Source organism: Bison bison, unplaced genomic scaffold (genome assembly GCF_000754665.1).
Source record: "Bison bison bison isolate TAMUID 2011002044 unplaced genomic scaffold, Bison_UMD1.0 scf7180017847480, whole genome shotgun sequence".
Taxonomy (NCBI): Eukaryota; Metazoa; Chordata; class Mammalia; order Artiodactyla; family Bovidae; genus Bison; species Bison bison.
In genome coordinates this window covers 117,647-127,238 of record NW_011478053.1, presented here as the reverse complement: position 1 = coordinate 127,238, position 9,592 = coordinate 117,647, and the positions used below count along the sequence as shown (strand labels likewise).

The 9,592-nt window shown below is 55.8% G+C and overlaps 1 long non-coding RNA gene across 1 annotated transcript; it reads right to left on the bottom strand.

Annotated features, from left to right (window-relative positions):
* Positions 1 to 7,003: 7,003 nt before the first annotated feature.
* On the bottom strand, positions 7,004 to 9,286 carry LOC104991000. Its single transcript, XR_825565.1, has 3 exons — positions 9,161 to 9,286; positions 7,124 to 7,258; positions 7,004 to 7,047 (listed from the first exon to the last, which is right to left on the bottom strand). It is a non-coding gene; the product is annotated as an uncharacterized LOC104991000 (long non-coding RNA).
* Positions 9,287 to 9,592: the final 306 nt, after the last annotated feature.

The window sequence follows — 9,592 nt, the reverse complement described above, 5'->3', positions numbered from 1 at the left end:
GCCCGAGCAGCCTGCCCCCCGGGCAGTGTATCCCCAGGTGTAAACTGAGTGGGGTTGGGGGCTGGGGACCCCCTCTGACCCCTCTGCTGTAAGCCCCTCCCACCCCCATCCTGCAGATGGGGATGTAGCCGGAGCTTAGAGACGGTGCCAGGTGTCCATGGCAGGTCTGGAGGACACGGGGCATCCGGGAGCTCCTGGGAACCGCCCTTTGGGTGGGTCCCACACGGGGAGAGACCACGGGAAGTGGGGGTGGCCCGAGCAGGCGGCCACCGGGAGGCAGGAGGGCGGGAGCAGGCCTGGAAACCTCAGGAAACCAGCACCACATTCGGGACTGAGGAAACAACAGGAGAAAGTGTGTAGCTATCTACACCCTGTAATCTCGGTGACTCGGAACACGGTGCACGAGGCACCTCACCCCCGAGGGCGTGATCCCTGCCCTTCAGCACTGGTCCAGGTGTGGGCGGGCTGCAGCCGGATGGGCGGGGTTCTTCCACCTCAGGGCCTCTCGGTCAGCCCTCCTCACACCCACAATCAGTCTGCTTGTTCTAAAATAACCAGGGTAGCTCTAAAGGCTCTCCCCGGGGTGACCCCAAGCCTCCGTGGGGTCAGCAGAGTCCTCGGTGCGTCCAGAGCCGCAGGTGAGACGCCCGGGATCACGTTCACCTCTTACGCACCACCTGTAAGATGCTCCAGGTTAAGCGTGGCAGCCTTAACAACGTCACGGAATCTCAGGGGTTCGGACAGCACGCTGGCCTGTCTCATGGGCAGCCCCGGGACGCTGCGGCTCCCTGGGGACAGGGGCAGCTGGTCCCATTCTGCTCCTGCGTCCTGGGCGCTGCCTCTGCCTGCATGGTCTGAGGCTGCTTACGCCCGCCCTGTACACCCTGGGTTGGCTCCGGCTGGATGGCCCTGGTGGGCAGGGCCCTGCTCTCAGAGGGCATGCTCTGGACCATCCACGTGCACTTCTGCTCACACCCTCGGGACAGAACAGAGTCACACGTCCACCCCAGCAGTGGTAGGGGCGCCGGGAAAGCCAGTGTTTCTTCTGGGCAGCCACGTGCCCATGATGGATGCTGCTCACTGGGGTGAGGCGAAGAGGAACGTGTCGGGCACAGCCAGTGGTCTCAGCCACACTCGGGCTGCCCTTCCCCAGTCAGAGGAGGCAACGTGAAGACTGAGGAAGTGACCATCTTACTGTCCGTCTGTCTTCAAGACAGACTCTCATGTGGAAGGACTGCACATCCCGGGCTGTCCCCTCTGAGGCTGCTGTGGCGTCTTTGGCCAACAAACATGAGCAGGAGGAGCGTGGTCACTTCTGAGGTGTCCAAGGGCCAGCGGGACCCCTGACCTCTCCTCTGCCATGACCGGCCGTGTTTCCCATGGAGGCAGCTTCCCGGGCGGCTGCCAAGGAGGGTGACGCAGAGCAGCCTCTCCACCGACCCCAGTGGGCCTTGATGAAAGGACAGGGGCTCTTGGCTGAGCAAGCCGCTGGGGTCTGGGTGTTGGGGGCTGCCCAGATCTAACCCAGCCTCTCAACGCTGGTGTGAGTAGTCCACTGTGTGAGATACTTCTGCGAGTGTGTGTGTGTGTGTGTAGACTTGACGGCATACACTGTAGGCTGTTCAGAATTGTGCTTTTTTCCAGTTAACTGAGTTCAGAACCTTTCCCGTGTTGCCCAAGTTCTTGAACCATTTTTAGTGGCCTGAGGACACTCGAGCGCCCAGATATGCCCTGTGTTGTCCAACCTGCCCTGCTTATGGATGCAAAGATCGCAATAGAGTCTGTGTTGTTTTGCACAATGATGTGGAGATTATCTTTGTATATATGTACTTGAATTTCTTGTTATTTTGTTTAACTTAATTTCTGGAAACGGAATTTCTGGGACAAGGTATGTAAACAACTTGAGTTTCTTTCTACACATTTGCCAACTAGCTTTCTAGAAATACTGTGTTGATTCTGCCTTTAGTTGGCAAATATTAGTTGATCTTTCACCCCAAGCTCACCAACACCACCGTTGCTCAAAGTCTTGGCAATGTTGAGAGACAAAATGTGCTCTTTTGTTTGTATTCCATTGATTAGCATTGATTTTAAATGGATTTTAGAACTGCCTCTCATGTTTCTTTTATTGTTTTCTCTCTTGTTTGCCCATGTTTTCTATTAAAGTCCTAGAGTTGCAAAAAGCATCTGCTTCGCTCTGACATCAGGATGTTCACACGGTTAAGATGTGTTGACGGGCACTTTGAAGCAGGCTCTGGCTTACAAGTGCCCTCGCCTTGCTCCCACGAGGACGGCTTTTCACTCTGAACGCCTGGCTTTTGTCTGTCTGCCGATGACGTCTGCATTCTGGTATGCTGCGTCTGGAAACGAGGCGCTCACCCTGTGTGATGCCCGCTCGCTCTGCCTTTCTGCCGGGCCCGCTGTCTTCCCGTGCCGCTGCTGGCGGAGAATCTGGGGGCTCAGGTTTCTTCTTTGGCTGCACTGCGAGGCTTGCGGGAATCCTAGTTTCCCAACCAGGGATTGAACCCCGGGTCCCGGCAGTGAAGGCGCCGAGTCCCAACCGCTGGGCCGGCAGTGAAGTCCCAGCTGTGCTCAGTTCTTCCACTCCAGTCCCCACAGGTTACATTCACCGCTATCCCCGTGTACACCCTACAACACGGATGAAGCTTAAAAACACTATGCGAACTGAAAAAAAGATATATATAAAGGCTACATATTGTATGTATATTTCCATTTTATTGGAAATGTCCAGAATAGGACAATTTTTAGAAACAGAAATTAGATTAGTGGTAAAGAGTCCACCTGCAATGCAGGAGACCCCAGTTTGATTCCTGGGTAGGGGATCCCTTGGAGAGGGGATAGGCTACCCACTCCAGTGTTCTTGGGCTTCCCTGGTGGCTCAGCTGGTATATGAACATGGTTGCATGAACATACTAATAGCCACTGAATAGTACATGTTGAAACAGGATTTTATAAAATGTAAATTGTATATCAATACCAATTAAACAAGCCCACATCTTTGTGTGATTTCCTTTTAAAAAAGGATCTGAGAACAGTCTCTGAGAACTCGTGTACACATCTTTATTCTCCATTCAAGTCTACTGCTTGATTGATTGCGCTATATAAAGGCAACCTCCCAGACTCTCCCTGGTTAGTGTTTTCCTGGTAAATGCCTCTTGGATTTTAATAACAATTGGTAGAAAGTATGTATCTCTCAATACAAAGTTGGTGTTTGATTATATAGGGGAAAATCTGCATTACTAGCCTCAAAATGCAATACAATATTTTAAGCAAAACTACGCCTTCAATTACCCTCCATGCAGGTAATTGTCAAATGCAGGTGACTGTCAAACAGCTGGGTGTCAAATGTCAGCAAAGGGGTGCAAGGCTTGGGTGTCGCCGCCTCGCGGATGCTTCCCCGTTTTCCTGGCAATTGTGCCTCAGAGCCAGGCTGTTTCCCAGCAGGATGTGGCGCTAACATTTCCTTCACAAACAGAACTTGTCACCACACAGGGTCTCTTGCTTTTCATTCGATGCTGAGTGGGGATTTAGGGTTGGTGTGTAATACATATAATTGCCTCTTTTAAAATAGTGGAAACCTGTGCCAAGTGGCATTCCCAGGTGAAACAGCTGACCTTCAGGACCGCTTGTCGATGCTGCCTGTGAGACGTCTGTCCTGTGGTGGGTTCAGAAAGACCTTCCTCAGCCCGAGGCAGGGGTTACTCCGGAGTCTTCCCAAATCAGGATGTGGATGAGCTCTTTGCTGCAGGCTGATCTTTGTTCTTGTTAAGTGACCTACTGCCTGTGAGAGTTTCCAGAAGTTTCCTTCCCTTGCTGTTGTGGATGTTCACCTGTTACTCTGGGACCCGTGGACAGTGATGCTCAACCTCCCAGGGTTGCCATGACGATGGGCAAGGTGCCGTGCTTGCGGGGCTGCCTGTCCATGCCGCCTGGCCCCTCACTGTCTTTTGAGGTGGGCCCCGCTGTCCCCTGGTCCTGGTCTGGCAGAACTGCCCCCAGGTTGAGTCCAGAGGAAAGAGCTAGTGGAGGCTGTGAAGCCGGAAGGACAGCGGGGCTTTCCCTCTGTATTCATCTCTCATGTTCTCTTCTGCAGGTGAAGGGGGCAGGTGACTAGAGCAACACAGGAAGAAGACACAGAGCCCGCCAGGGCCTGGCAGGACCACTTGCAGAGGTTTAGGGAGCCCGGTTTAGCTGGGGGGATCCTCCCACCTCCCCAGGGTGGACCAAGTCCCTGAGAACAATACTGCTCCAACAGCCACTCCCGGAAAACTGGCATCTCAGGTACCAGCGCTGGGCCAAGCCTGGGTTTCCAGCTCCTGGGTCCATCAGCCACAGACCAGGTGTTTGTCCTGTCTGCTTACTCTCACCACAGAACCAGACAACTAATTAGCAGAGCCATGACGTCACTAGCAGAGGCTTCCCAGGACAGGAAGGGCCAAGTGATTTGGGTGGAACCAAGAAACCCATTGAGCGGATTCAGGATGCAAGGAGGCTGTGAAGAGTGGCCTTGGGAAGGCTCCGGGCAGCCTGGGGGGGCTCCTGCAGGGACCCCAGCTGGGGTGGCCTGTCTCTGGAGGGAAGCTCTAGACTGCAACAGGACACATTTCTGATGTGGTCAGCCACCCACCTTGTGGCCATTTGCTGTGGCGACCCCGGGAGATGAGTCCTCCCAGAGTCAGCATCAGCTCTGTTCTGAAGACAGGGAAGGTGTTAGAAAAACAGCAAGAAAATGTTAAAATGAGGAAAGTCATCATTTTCCTTAAAATTGCTACTTTGATAGCAGCTCTGCTGCAGAGCTTTGCAGACAGTGGGGGGTGATTATTACCTGCCTCGCCCCCTCCTCCCCGTGGGGACGCCCCTCTAACAATTGCAGGGACAGGTGGGCTTGCTGGAGGGTTTTTTGATTTTCTTTGATAAAGAGCACAAGATCTTTTCAAATAATAAAAAAAGAAAAAGCCAATCCCTGTTACTTTCAAATGAAAAAAGCAAAATTTAACACTGCCTACCCGCTTGATTTTCTCTGCTTTTACTGTCAGGCTGATGAAAGTTCCACGACAGGGGGACTAAGTGGTCTTTCCCTTCACTCAAACTCTCAGCTAATTATTCTGTTGAATATCTGCCCTCTCCCTGCCCCTTTCCCACCTGCATTCACATTACTAGATTTTCAAGTGTTTCATTTATACCCGACCTGTCGCTTTCATTTCATGAACTAGACACAGAAATGTCGTATCCTTAAGATCAACATCAGAGAATGAAGATGCCTCAGTGTCGCAGAGTCCTCCAGGGACGTGGATTCTCTCCTGCGAGGGGCCTCCACCCTCCGGCCGCCCCAGTACACAGCCCCACCCTGCTCCTGCCATGGTGTCTGCGGGGGGGCTCCACGGTGCCGAACCACAGACCTGAGGGGGCTTTCCTTCCACACCAGCTTTCACTGAAACACTCTGAAAGTGAGCAGAGATTTCTGCAGGGATGTCAGGTGACTTCAGAGGCGTGGACACAGGCCACGTTCAAAGAGTGTGGCCTGACGTGGCTGCTGTGGCTGCTGCTGTTGGAATAGGGGAGGGGGATCATGGGTGGGGGGATCACTGCCCGACTCCACAGGGTGAGGGGGTGCTGGGAGGCTTTGTGGGAGTTGATCAATCCCCACTTGTGTGCACAGACAGACACGGTGCCACCCTGGTGCACGCTGGCCTTGCAGAAATCCTTTTCACCTTTCTGATTCTGTCTCCTCCTGGCTCAGGTGGCCTGTCTCCCAGGCATATCGGGTCCCCACCAGTCTGGGTCCAGCCCGGGTGTGGAAAGAGTGTGGAAGACAGTGGGGGTGTGTAGGGACCTGCACACTCCATGGATGTGAGCCCCACAGCACCCCACTTGCCCCTCTGCTGCCTCACCCAGGGTTTGGGTTACCCCTCGTGGGTCCACTCTTCGCACGTGGCCTGAGCTCTGTCTGACTGTGTCACCTGCTGGCTCCCGCAGCCCTGGGCCTGGGGGTGGGAGGCTGGGCATGGGTAGAATTTGTCCTTGCTGCCCTGGGCAGTGGGTGCCCCGCCAGTCTCCCCGTTGGCATTCACACCGAACCTGCTGAGATCTTGTGTCCAAGAAGGTCCCTCCACTCCTTCCTTTGTGAAGAGGTCCGTCTGGTTTAAAAATTCACTCCATCATTTCAGCTCGTCTCTGGACCCAGAGGAGCTAACTGACGCTGGGCCGTCTCTGATGGGAAGTCAGGAAAACCCACCCTGCACGCAGGCTCCCCACCCGGCTGGGGTGGGAGGCAAATTGAGGACCTGGGCTCACTCCTGTTCCCGGTGATCACACGGCAGGCTCACGGTCTCCTGTCAAAAGGGCAAGGCTGCGATCCGGCCCTGCTGGTCTGAGGCCCTGCCGGCCGTTCTCCTAGGTCAAGGGCGTGCCATTTTCAGAGGCAGCCTGACTTAAAAAAGAAGCACCCCCGCGTTCCCAGCCCTGCTGCACTGTGAGCAGAGGTCCTCTGGATTGGCAGGACCTCAGGAGCGCGTGGCGTCCTGGGCGGCACGGGGCACCCGGCTTGTCACCCTCGCTGGCTGCAGGCAGGGGTCTGGGCTGGTGCCGGGCCTTTTTTCTGCCCTGGGTCTCCCAGGCCTTGGAACAGGTGCCTGTTGTCTGCTGGGTGTGAGGGATCACCTGGACGCGGGGCCCCAGGGCAGTGAGTTACCGCAGTGTCGGGGAAGGCTCCTCGCAGCTGCTTTCCCGACACCTACTTTTAGCAGATTTCAAAGAAGCAAGAAGCACTGGTGTCTTCATGCCCCCTCCACGCGGTGTTGGGAGTGGGTACACACCTCCAGCTGGCCATCTCTGGCTGGGCTGGGTGAGAACGCCCCCCGCCCAGCACCTCCTCCCCACTCCCCCCCACCCCACGTCCCATGAAGCAGGCACACACCTCCTCCTGGTGGGAATCTGAACAGAGCACCCCTCCCTCGCCTCGCCATCCTCCCCAGGGCCCTTACCCCTTGGCTGTCCTTCCCGGCGGGCTCCCACGCGGCGTGTCTATGCCTGTACAGATGGGGTGTGTGTGTGTGTTGATGGATGAGGCTTTAGTTCTCATGAACAGTCACCTCTAAGTGCTCACCCGCAACTTGCTTTTCTTGCTCAGCTGTTGCTGGGAGTCTTCCCGTCTCACACTTCCTTGTCAGTGGGCATTTGTGCTGCGGCCGTTTTTCACAATCAGTGACATGCTTCCTTCAGTGTGTGGGAGAGTCCCTCCCTGGAGAGATGCTTAGTTGTGGGATTTCTGGGACACCCCCACAGACTTCACCCCCTCCCCACTTCCTACGTGAGCCCTGACTGCAAACACCAAATCTGCCAACTGAAGGGCAACGTGAAGAGCTGAGTAGGGACTGGGGCCACAGTCCTGTCTGATGCCAGCATGGGGTTCCCCCACGACCAGGGGCTCTGATGGTGCACCCCAGGGTCGGGCAGTGGCTGAGATAGACAATGGTCACTGGGGCTCAGAGACAGCCTGTCCCACGGAAAGGGCTCCACTGAGGGGAACTTTGTAGGGTCTTCTCCTGTGTTAAGGGACTACACCCCGGAGACAGTGCTTCCAATAGGGAGCAGCCCAGCCCCCAGAAGCCCACCCCCAGGCGCCGGACTCTTCTTAGTTGGAGACCTGTGAAGGAGGACCTCGACGATGAGCTTCAGGGACCGGGGGTGGGGGCAGGGTGGGCTCTGCAAAGAGGGGGGCTGGCCGGACTGGGTGACAGCAGCTGGGGAGCAGGGGAGGGTGGTCACTTTCCCAAGATCCAGATAGCCCAGAGGGAATGAAAACTCCTGTGGGGAAGTAATTGTCTTTGCATGTTGACACGGTTTTCTTGAGCCCAAAAAACGGGTTTTCCACCTCCCAAGGTGACCTGGCAGCTCCGTGGTGCCCACTCCCTAATTCCTTCTGTGCCTCAGTCTCTGCGGGCCCCCTCCTGTCTCCCCTCTCCAGACCTTCCCCGTGACTCCTGCCATGGACTCTTCCCTCCCTTCCCCCTGGGCCAGTCTTTGACTTGGTGGGTGAACGGCCCCAAGCCCATCCCTGCACTCTCCTCATCAATGGCCCCTGCCCTTTCCTGGATACTGGAAGGAGGCAGAGAGAATGGGCTCCCCAAGACACAGCCCCAGCATGGAGCGGCCGAGGGAGGATGCCACCCAGGGCCACAGTAGAGAGAGTCCTCCCAGGCAGAGACAGGGAGTCTTCCCAGGTAGAGTGAGTCCTCCCAGGTAGAGAGAGACTCCTCCCAAGTAGACAGAGTCCTCCCAGGTAGAGACAGTGAGTCCTCCCAGGTAGAGTGAGTCCTCCCAGGTACAGCGAGTTCTCCCAGGTAGAGTGAGTTCTCCTAGGTAGAACCAGTCCTCCCAGGTAGAGAGAGAGTCCTCCCAGATAGAGTGAGTCATCCTAGGTAGACAGAGTCCTCCTGGGTGGAGAGAGAGTCCTCCCAGATAGAGTGAGTCCTCCCAGGTACAGAGAGAGAGTGTCTTCTTAGACAGAGTCCTTCCAGACAGAGAGAGTCCTCCTAGGTAGAGCGAGTCCTAGATAGAGTGAGTCCTCCCAGGTAGAGTGAATCATCCTAGGTAGACAGAGTCCTCCTGGGTGGAGAGAGAGTCCTCCCAGATAGAGTGAGTCCTCTCAGGTAGAGTGAGTCCTCCCAGGTAGAGATAGCGAGTCTTCCCAGGTAGAGCGAGTCCTCCCGGATAGAGCGAGTCCTCCCAGGTAGAGATAGCAAGTCCTCCCAAGTAGACAGAGTCCTCCTGGGTGGCGTGAGTCCTCCCCGGGGAGTGCTCTGCCCACGGTGAACCGGCTCAGGGCCTTCTGAGGGATGCAGGGGGGCACTCGGTCCGTGTGATGGGGACGTGTCCAGAGCTGCCTAAAACACGCAGACAGCAGCTCCTCTGTGTTCTGGGCCCAGCAGAGGCAGCTGAACATTCCTGAAGCCTGACCACAGCATCCGGCTGCCCCTCCCCGGGGCCATTGCTAACAGCTGGGCCCCACCCCCAGCCAGGAGGGCACAGGCCAGTGTGGGTTGGGCTGCCAGAAATAGCGCAAGGAGATGCGGACAGCCGAGAGGCTGAGGAACGTTTTCGACAGCCTCGTCTCCTTCAGTGCGTCTTCAGGGACACTTACCGAGTGCGGGGCTCTGGGGTGCTGGAGACCGGTCTGTCTGCTTCAGCAAGCACTTGTCTGATGCTTGTTCCGTGTGTGGCTGTGCTCTGGGCACGGGGCGAGGCGAGGACCAGCCTGCTCTCCTGGTTCTTGGGCTCATGATCTGGTCAGGGAGGAGGACGAGGGCGAGGCCGGGCCGCGCAGAGTCCAGGAAGGCCCTTGACTCCAGGGCCAGTCCTGTCCTTGTGTGAACCAGCAGAGGACGCCTCCATAAACTCTGGCCGTCTAATTGGCTGCTAAATTGCCTGTTTATTTCTTAATTTCAGTTACTGAACATTTCCGTTCTAGAAACAATTTAGCTCCATCTGATTCTTTTAAAATACATTCCAGCCTCTCATCATCTATTTTCTTGAACGTATCAGTTATTTAAAGTTTCACCTATCTGACAAATAT